This window comes from Mus caroli, unplaced genomic scaffold (assembly GCF_978045245.1).
Source record: "Mus caroli unplaced genomic scaffold, Mus_caroli_1 scaffold_8, whole genome shotgun sequence".
Lineage (NCBI taxonomy): Eukaryota > Metazoa > Chordata > Mammalia > Rodentia > Muridae > Mus > Mus caroli.
Genome location: NW_028227263.1, coordinates 89,032,870 through 89,043,502, shown reverse-complemented (window position 1 = coordinate 89,043,502; position 10,633 = coordinate 89,032,870). Strand labels below are relative to the sequence as shown.

At 41.1% G+C, this 10,633-nt stretch overlaps 1 non-coding gene across 1 annotated transcript; it reads right to left on the bottom strand.

Moving 5' to 3' along the window:
• Positions 1 to 421: 421 nt before the first annotated feature.
• Positions 422 to 553, bottom strand: LOC115031646 (small nucleolar RNA SNORA17). The gene has a single exon (XR_003837315.1). It is a non-coding gene; the product is annotated as a small nucleolar RNA SNORA17 (small nucleolar RNA).
• Between the last annotated feature and the right edge of the window lie 10,080 nt (positions 554 to 10,633).

Sequence of the window (10,633 nt, the reverse complement as noted above, 5' to 3'; positions counted from 1 at the left end):
TGTCTAGGGTTGTCTCATTAGTGGTCTCAGTGGTACTATGCTCCACTTGTGCATTATGAAGATAGGCTGGGGTCCTTTGGGGCATGGTCTGCACCCTCAGGGCCTGCCTGGTACAGGACTGGTGGTCATTTCAATCTAACTCCCTATCTGGTCCCCATAGCACTAGTCTGGTGGTGGCCTCAGGCTCATGCCTCCTTGCCAAGCTCACCTGAGTGACTGCTTGCAGAAATCATCTGTCTCATGGTTACTTCCTTCCAGAACCTGTGTTGCTAGATGGGGTTCTTCTAGTCTTATGCTTGTTCTGCATCCTGAGAACCTGTCCAGGCTTGCCTGTTTCAGGATTGGTGGTCATCTCAGACTGGTTCCCTGTCTAGGACCCTGGTGCTGGACTGGTGGTTGTCTCAGGTTCATTTCTTCAGAGAATGTTAGTAAATTAATCATTCAGATGTTCACAGGTCAGAAAACTGAGTGTAGTCATAGCCTCTCTCCTCTCTGCCACCTAATGGCATACATGTGACACAGCAGCCACACCTGCAATGTCTCTGGGGCCAGGAAATGGCTTCTTTTATAGGTTGCCTTGGTAAGGTCTTTTATCACAATAATAGAAAAGTAACTAGGATGGTATGAACCACTTGGAAATGGCTTGCAATGCTAATTCCAATACCAATGGTGTAGAAATACTTGATGACAGGAGAAGATACTGCATGTGCTTCGGATTCTTTGCAAGGGGATATACTGCATGTATTTAGTACAGGTAGTGTTTTAAATAGCTCAGTTTACAATTGCAGGGGCCTGCAGATGCAGAGGCTATGTTGGATAACAGAGCCATTCTTTCATAGAGGTGTCTACTAAATTCTCGAGGGCAAAGTGAGTCAGAGTTTTCTGCAAATGCTGTAGGAGTTTCAAGGTAAAAGCATAGATTGGTGAAACAGAAAAAGACAGGAGCCAGGAGGAGCGAAAGAGCTGGGTAGGCTGCTGGGGTGGGTCACTGCACTATGCCTCCTGATTGGACCTGTTTAGAAATTTCCTTTAGAGCACATGCAACTTCTTTCTTCATTAATGTGTCCCCTGCATGATGAGAACCACAGACCAACACTCTAAGTATTGCCTCTGGAAAAAAAAAGATATATAAAACCCTGAAGTTGATTTTTCTCTTCTCTCCATTTTTATGGAGCTGGGAATAAAAATTTTCAGAGTTCCAAAAAATATATATATATGAAGTTTGATCTGGAAAACAGTAACCCACCTTGCTTATAAATGCACTGAAACTATTTAGGACTAAATTGACATCATGGGAGCTAGTAAGTATGAATGTTAGAGACGGTAATTAAAACAGCCTTCTGGACCTTTTTATACATAACAAGGAAGAGAGGGAAGCAATCCTTGGCTCTTTCTTTCACGTTAGCAATGGGAACCCTTACAACAACTCATTCTATGTGCAGACTCTTCTCCCCAGAAAGGTCCTTCAGCAAAATCTTACTGTGCTGCCTGCTGTTTCTGAATTACTGAAATCTCTCACATATTCCTCTCACATCCACATCCACTCCTCACTCTGGGCAGGAGCACTGTTTTTCAGAACTAGAAAAGACTGGCTTGTGTGAATTAAAGAGGGACAGAGCCCAGCAGCCCATAGGAGAGGTGTTTAGTAAGATGAAGATATAGGAGTCAACAAGAGCTGTGCTTGATTTCTCTGAACTCACCATTACTTTGAAGCAGAGAAGGAGGATGCCTGAGCTTGGGATTTTCTGTCCAGCACCTCTCATCCTGGTCGGGAATGAAAACATGGGGCACCCAAAACTGCAGAATAGTGAGTGTGTGGATTAAATATCCAGCTTTTATTTTATGTGCTTTAAAATTTGCATACAGCAAAACTGGCTGTTTGGAATTTATCGTCCTATGGGTGTTAACCCATGTATAGATGCAAGCAACCGGCTCTATCACCAGGATATAGGCCAGCTCCATCAGCTAGAGCATCACCTTTTGCTGTTATTCCCTGCCATTCATATCTCCACACAGGCACTGATCTATTTGAAACTTTTCTTTTTGCGTTATTTTTCACAAGACTAGATTAAGATTGCCTGTCTCTCAATTCCTTTCTCTCCTCTGAACAACACTTGCTGTGGCTTACTTGCCATGTACATAAAAGAAACCATATTGGAGGCCTGATTTCCAGTACCTTTAAACTATGTCCTAACTTTTACACCAAGGACATGGTTCCAGAGACCCTGTCACACCCACAATAAGGTGTAGCTTTGATGAAGGATATTGGAGAAGGATAGGGAAGGAGGATGGAAGGGAAGTATAAGAGAAACAGATGGAATTGCCTCCATGGGATACAGCAGGCTCCTTTACCTTCACAGCACACCTCTTGCCAATTATTGCTTGTCACAGTTTTCATTGCTGTGGTGCAACATCATGACTGAAAAAAGGGAGGAAAGAATATATTTCACTCACTCTTCCATATTACAGCTCATTAGTTAGCACAGGGACTCAAGCAGTGCAAGAACGTGGAGGCAGGAGACCATGAGGAGTGATGTTTAAAGAATCCAGGATCACCAGCCCAGAGATAGCACCACTCAGAGGAGGTTAGGCCTTCCTACATCAATCACTAAATAAGAAAATGCTTTAAGGCTTGCCTATAGCCTGATCTTATGGAGACATTTTCTCAATTGGGGTTCCCTCCTCTCTGATAACTCTAGCCTGTTTCAAGTTAACATAAAATTATTCAGCATACAACCCATGGGGATTATGGATCATGCTGGGAAGAGAACATGCCTTTTAAAAATGTATAACACAAGAGAATGCCAGAGGGGCAGGGAGGCCTTGCTAGGCGACATTCACTTTAATTTTTAGAAACATACTGAACATTTATTCAGTGTGTGCTTGTGAAGGTCAGATTAAGATTTGCAGCTGTTGTTCTGTCCTTGCACACTGAGAGTCTCATGGATCAAACTTGGGTCATAAGGCTATCTCTATCTCTAGGAAGTTCTCTTTAAAGGACTATGTCTCTCTCAGGGTGAGGATGGTGGTTCAGATCTCAAGCCTAGGAAAATGAAATCCTTTGAATCCACTATCCTGGCAGTTGTATCTTGCAATATAATCAATACTGGGTTTTCAAAGAGCATGTTTTGCCACTGCAGTGAGAATGACAGACGGTGGGGGTGCTGCAGTAATGTTCATGCCGCACCTATAAAGCACAGCCGCTTGCAAGAACATTCCTCTTTGGCATCTAAAACAGGACTAATCGACTCAGAGATAGCCAAGACACTGCAGTAATTTATGTGTTCTACTACCTACCATATTAAATCAGTTCTGCAAGAAGGCAGTGGAATATCCGTGCTATTAGCTGTGTCACTGAGCTGGGAAAGGCTGTTCTTCTGCTTTTAACAGTAGCAACCAAGTCAGCAGACCTCACAGATCAGCACTGAATTTGTAATTAAAGGGGAGGAGCTGATTAAGTAACAATGTAGTGGAGGGATTTTTCTTTCTCTACTATCAGAGTAAGGCGTGAACTGTACCACCTAGAAGAAGGAATTTAAATACCATTTAACCAGCATCAACTGGGAGTATTTTCTCCTTCTGATTAGCTGGGCATGCCCTTGTCATGTATAGAGATGCTGGTGATGACACTTCTGGGCAGCTTTCCTTGTGTTTTACAATACAAAACTAACTCAAGAGCATTATATTTATCTTTTGTATTCCTATGTTACCTGACATGTAGGGAGGTTTTCTTTCTTAAACTCATCCCAACTCCCACTCACAATTAAGGTGGCCCTTATTGTGTTTCGGTCCTCAACTGTCTTAGAAGATGGCAGTTTAGTAATGGGTGTTGAGAACTATTTTCTGAATAAGTGAAAATGAAATGACTACAAAAACAGAGACAACAACCAAATAGACCAGCAGATCACCCAAACGTATCTTCTGATACATTTCTCAGAATTGGGGACTGGGGGCTAGGGGCAGGTGGCTGGGGACTGAAGGACTGAAGGATGGGAAAGTACAACATTCCCAGGAGAAACTGGGTTAAAATGAAGTGCAGTATCTGTCTGTGGATCATTTCAAAATCAGAAACGTAAACACAGAAAAGTGGTTTTAAACTGGCTGCTCAGAGAATCTGTTAGGAAAACGGATATTTTTGGACCCCAAAACACCACAACACTCCACGGTCCATATTTTCCTGAACCTGGTTGTTGTTATTTGACTTCACAGAACTATGTAGTGAGAAAGAGTTGGCATCAAATCATTTAGACTACAAGGATCTCTTAGTGTTTTAAAGTGGAGTCTTGTGCATCAATGACTTGGAGTTCCTACTGCCTCACATCACTGTCAAGCCTATGGTCCCAAGTTTGCACTTCCTGAAGCACTGTGGACACCTGCTATTTCCTTTGCTCTCAGATTTTCCTGATCTATCCATGGTGCAATATAGGGAGTGCTTCTATTAGGCAGGAGACACTGTTCTTAAGCCTGGAGGGAGGCGGAGGGAGAGGTGCAGAAGTCCCCTGAGCATCCATAACTATGTAATTCTGGGCTATTTCCCCATACTTACTTACCCTTAAGCAGTCTAGGGACACTTACTCTGGGTTGCAGTGATTGGGATTAACTTGACTTTTTGGTCTCCACAGCAAGCAAATTTCAAGCCTTACTTGGGATTCTGATGCCTACAACTGCCACAAACCTTCAGAGGTGAATTTAACATGTGGCTATACTGAGTGAACTGCACAGAACTCGAGGAACAAAGTGCCCTCCACTAGTGTGCTCTAGGTGTCCCAACTATACACACCAAATTGGCCTTTATTGTCTTGATGGTATCTGGTGATATGATTGATTGTAAGAAGGCTAGAAGACTTTTGAGATTCAAATCAGGATCTCTATATGGTCTAGAACTCTCTCCTTGAAATCAGGATCTCTGTAAGGTCTAGCACTCTCTCCTTGAAATCATGAAAGAAATGAAGAGAAAGTATTCTGTGTCTTCGAGGCTTAGAAGCATCTTGCCAGTCTTTCCTCAGATTGACACTACTCTGTGTGCTCCTAAGATGGTGTTTGTTTCCTGTGACTCTGGATGCTCTGAGCACTCCTGGCTTATTTGAAATGTATTTCAGTAACCCAAATAAAGGCTACATGTCCTGCAATGTTGGCAAGGACACAAGAGTAAACGTAGCGCAGTTTTGACCCCTTCGGAGCTTTGGCGTTGAGGAAGAGAAGAGTAGAACATAGAAATAAAATACTGAGATGTAATTCAAATATACATAGTAAAACAGGATACCTTGAGGGAAACAGGGGGTTATGAGAGGAAAAGAATGTGTGAACAAAGGTGATAATATGGGAAGAAGTGGCACTGTATCAGAGAAGACACAGTTGCCAAAGTCCAAACAAGGAATCTTGTATAAGGGAGATAAGTAACAGGTGTCTGTGAACAGAGACAGGGAAGGATAGGAAGGGTCGGGAAATGACAGTAAGGGACAGGAAAAGAAGGCAGTCAGCGATGAGGAAGGCCAGGCATGCACAGGGATAGTCAACAGGGACAGTGAAGGTCAGGCAAGGGTAGTTAATCTGGACCAAGTGCAAGGAAAAAAGCAAAATCTGTACTTTGAGGAGTGCTGCTGTGTGCACTATTGAGGAAGAAACTGATATAGGAGTCGAAGTAACACATTTAGGTTTGCTGTGTACAAGTGTTTATGTTACACATGCCAAAGCCTTCTCTATGGCTGTCACTCTTTCTTAGACAGTACTTCTTACATTGAAGAAACACTTAAATAACGATTGTCATATTGAACATGAAAACATTATATTGAACATTTTATCGGGTTCATTTCTTGTGATGTGGGGTGTTCTTTGCGTGCCAAATGATTGCTCTAACAAAACAACAAAAACATCATCATCAACAACAGCAACTTCATTTTCAACATGTTACTGATAGAATTAATACAATATGTTGAACAAGCCATAGCTGCCACGTGGCATAGTGGCATACGAGCCTATAATTAGTGGCTACAGCTGCAGAATTGAAAATGTGGCTTCAGTCATTATGTTGGAGGTCCTCTACAGTTTCCACCTGTGAACCCTAGGCCTGCACATCTGGGCAATGTAACACAGCATACAGATAAGGGTTTCTGGAATCAGACCATCTAGGGATGTAGTTTTCAACCTTATATTGTGATGACCCCCAGTCATAAATTTATTTTTATTGCTACTCCATAACTGTAATTTTGCTACTGTTATGACTAGTAATGTGCATATCTGATATGCAGGATATCTGATATTTGACCCCCAAAGGGGTCATGACCAGCAGGTTGAGGACTGTTTATCTCTGTTGTGTCACTTATGGGTCAAATGACTAAGGGCAGGTTCCTCAGCCTCTCTCAGGCTCTCTCAAGCTCTCAGCCTCAATAGAATTTAACAGTGTCAGCATCATTAATGCTATTGTAGGCTCATTACAGGGCACAAATGAGCTAGTTAGAGGGAAGGACTTGAGATGTCAGCACTTTTGCAGACCTCTTCCTACTGAATCCACTTTTAAAGTGTAGTAGTTAAAAATCAGGTTTTAAAGCAGAGCAATTTAAATCCTCTGAGAAAATGTTTTAAGTAAATAGAAGATCTATATCTCAATAAGTGCAGTGATTTTGTTTATTTATTTATTTATTCATTCATTCATTTATTGCTATTCAAGCTGCCCTGCTTGTTCAGCAACCCTTCCACACTAGCATCATGTGCTAAATGTCTTTCTCTAAGCTCTATATCCTTGGCAACTATAACAAACAAGACCAAGCCTTCTCTATGATCCTAATTATAGCAGAACATATCATTTCATGCGATGTGTTGTAGACTTACAATGTCTCATTTTTCCTGGCCCTCCTTGATCCCTACTCCTGGGGTATGTCAGGCTGACAGCACATTGGGTCCTATGGTTTGACTCTTTCTCCAGCTGCTTATGAAGGATCTTTCCAGACAAGGCAAGCCAACAAGTGAGGGACAAGACATTCTGCCAAAGAGTTTTCATTAACAACATAAGGTAACATGTTTATCCTCAGACCCAGGGATTAAAAGTAAGTCATCAGGAAAGCCCTTCAAGCTATCACATGAACTACAACAGGTGAGTAAGTGTATGTTTGGGAGAGTGCACTACAGAATGGTACAAACCTATGGCAAACAGCCCAAAGATTTGGTGGTCTCATGCTATGAACACCAATCAGTAAATTCAAAGGCTTTTCAAGAGTTTAACAGAAGCCAGAGTCATGGCCCAGAGAGCTCTCTTGGAGATATACTTGTCCTTGAAAGACTGGAAGACTGTGTGCCCATGTTCCAGGCTAGATACACTCGGGGTCACAACCATCTCTCTTGCCATAAAGAGACCAGACAGGAAAGTCAAGCTTGAGATGTGAGTCACACAGGAACAAGAGAATAAACTATAGTGAGTCAAGGGAACATTAGAGATGGCCAAAAAATGAAACAATCAAACAAAGAAACAAAAGCTACTAATTTTCAAATGTAGTAAAGACTGTGTAGATGTCCTTGGCTATTCCCTTTCAGGAGTGAGCAGAGATTTACCCCCTGGACTTCTAGATCTAAGGGGAAAATTCTGGTGACACAGTGAAATGCTGAAACAAGGAAGGAAATCCTAAGCCATATATATGATGTGGTAGAGGATAAATATCATATAGCCAAATGTTGTCATGCTCAACTGCCACAGATAATACGAAACTAGAAAGAGATTCCCAAATGACAACCAATAAACCAAAGGAATAATCTAAGCAGGGACACAAGAAGCTACACAACACAGTAGAACTAGGTTCAAAATTAATCCAGTCATATAAGTAAACAAAAATAAAACAAATAAATGAGAAAAACAAGCATAAAAGCTGCAAAAATAGAGATCAGTACAGAGTCTAAAGTGTCTATTTTGAACAGCAACAACAACAACAACAACAGCAACAAAAAAGAGACATGCAGCTAAATAAAAAATGTTGGCTCCCATGAGAAGATTGAGTTATCTGGTTCTTCTTTCCTTCCTTCCTTCCTTCTTTCCTTCCTTCCTTCCTTCCTTCCTTCCGTCCTTCCTTCCTTCCATCTACCCTTCCTTTCTTCCATTATTCCTTCCTTCATACCTTCCTGTTTTCTTATCTTCTTTTATTTCATTTCATTTTCAGCAAGTAGATATTATGAATATAGAGACAAAAATCATTTAAAAAGAGGGTGGTAAAGCAGTATCAAAATGTAAGTGGAAATATCAACACTAGGACAGAAAAGAATTTAGTTGACAGCACACCTAGGAGATGTGAAGGTTGATAAATAGCAATTGCACATAAGACCCAGTAAACAAAAAGAAGAGGCAGGAACAGAGACTCTGATGTGTGAAGACCAAGGTACAGTGGCAGAAGCTTATGTGGGAAAAATATAATAGGGGACACATAAATAATGACTGAAATGTTCTAAAAATTGATTTCAGAATGAATCAACACGTGGAAAAGCTAAAATATCTCCAATTCAGAATGTTTATTTTAAACTTCAAGTGATCCTGACTTACATGCCTCAAAGCAAAAATGTTGAAAGTCAAAGATGAAAGGAAAGTGTTTGAAGCAGTAATACTCAAATGTGAAACTGTGTGGTCAAGACTTTGCTGACAGACTCATCCACATGATCCACCATGCATGCAAAAACTACACCAAGGACAGTGTTTGAATCTTCATAGGCATCATGGAAGACAGGAAGGACAGAACTACTCAAAGTAGTGAACAGGGCAAAGGCTATTATATTAGTTACTTTTCTATTGTTCTGATCAAACACCATAACCAAAGCAATTAATAAAAGGAAAGTTTATCTGGGTTTATAGTTCCAGATGGAGAACAGTCCATTATAACAGCAAGCAATAACTATGGTAGTAGGGACAGAGCAGAGAAATTACATTTTCAAATATAATCATGAACCAGAGAAAGCAAACTGGAATTGGGCAAGACATAAAAAACAAACAAACAAACAAACAAAGCCTATTACTAGTGATGCACTTTTTCTGTCAAGGCTGCACAACCTATGTCTCCCCAACATGTACTATCAACTGTAAACCAAGTATTCAAATGCTTGAGACTATGAAAGACATTTCTCATTCAAACTACCACATTCCAATTCTTGGTCCCCATATTTTTTAGCCATATCACAATGCCAAATGCATTTAGTCTACTTCAAACTCTTTGAAGCCTTTTCATTCCAACACTTTCTCTTCTGTGACTCCAGACAATCACTTAATTATAAAACCCTATAGCATTAAAAAGCAAATTAAACAATTCCAAAATATAATTACTTAAAAATATACATTACATGGTTTAGAAAGATGGCTCAGAAGTTAAGAGCACTGTCAGCTCTTCCAGGGGCCCTAAGTCCAATTCCTGGCAACCACTCACATCCATTACGTATGTATATGTGTGTGTGTGTGTGTGTGTTTCACATATATACACACATGCATATATGTGTGTTTGTGTGTGTGTGTGATATAATAAGATATTACATTACATATGACATTAAGAAGAAGCCTCCAGCTCATCACTGGTATAAAGGGAAGAGTGCATTAAGTGCAAGCCTCTAATGTAGGAAAATTATTTCTTAGGCAAGTGGGTGGAACTAGAAAATATCATGCTGATTAAAGTAGCCCAGTCACAAAAGAACATACATGATATGCACTCATGGTAGCTCAAAAGCTCAGAATACCCAAGATACAATATACAGACCACATGAAGCTCAAGAAAAAGGAAGACCAAAGTGTGGATGCTTCAGTCCTTCTTAGAAGGGGGAACAAAATACTCATGAGACAATATTCAGAGACAAAGTATAGAGCAGAGACTGAAGGAAAGGCCATCCAGAGACTGCCTCACCTGGGGATCCCTTATACAGTTACCAAACCCAGACACTATTGGGGATGTCAAGAAGTTCTTGCTGACAGGAGCCTGATATTGCTGTCTACTGAGATGGTTTGCCAGAGTCTGAGAAATACAGAGGTGGATGATCACAGCCAACCATTGGACCGAGCATGGAGTCCCCAGTGGAGGAGTTAGAGAAAGGACTGAAGGAGCTGAAGTGGCTTGCAACCCCATAGGAAAAACAATATCAACCATCCAGACCCCCCACCCCCCCAGAGTTTCAAGGGACTAAACCACCAACCAAAGAGTACCCATGGAGCGACCCATGGCTCCAGCCACATATGTAGCAGAGAATGGCCATGTTGGGCATCAATGGGAGGAAAGGCCTTTGGTACTTTGAGGGCTAGATGCCCCAGTGTATGGGGAAGGCCAGGGCGGGGAGGTGGGAATGAGTGGGTGGGTGGGTGGGGGAGCACCCTCTTAGAAGCGGCAGGGAGTGGGATGGAATGGGGGTTCTGAAGAGTAATACAGGAAAAGGGATAACATTTGAAATGTAAATCAATAAAATATCCAATAAAAGAAAACATCTGAAGGCATTTTATGTTCCCAAGAAGGAATTGAGCACACAGGTTGCTGATCATATATATATATATATATATATATATATATATATATATATATATGAAATCTCCAATCCAAAAAGAAAAAAAATGGGGGCATAGGGGAAATTAATGACCCAAAGCAAGAACAGAAGCTAGGAGATCAAACAACATATCTTAATGTTCTAT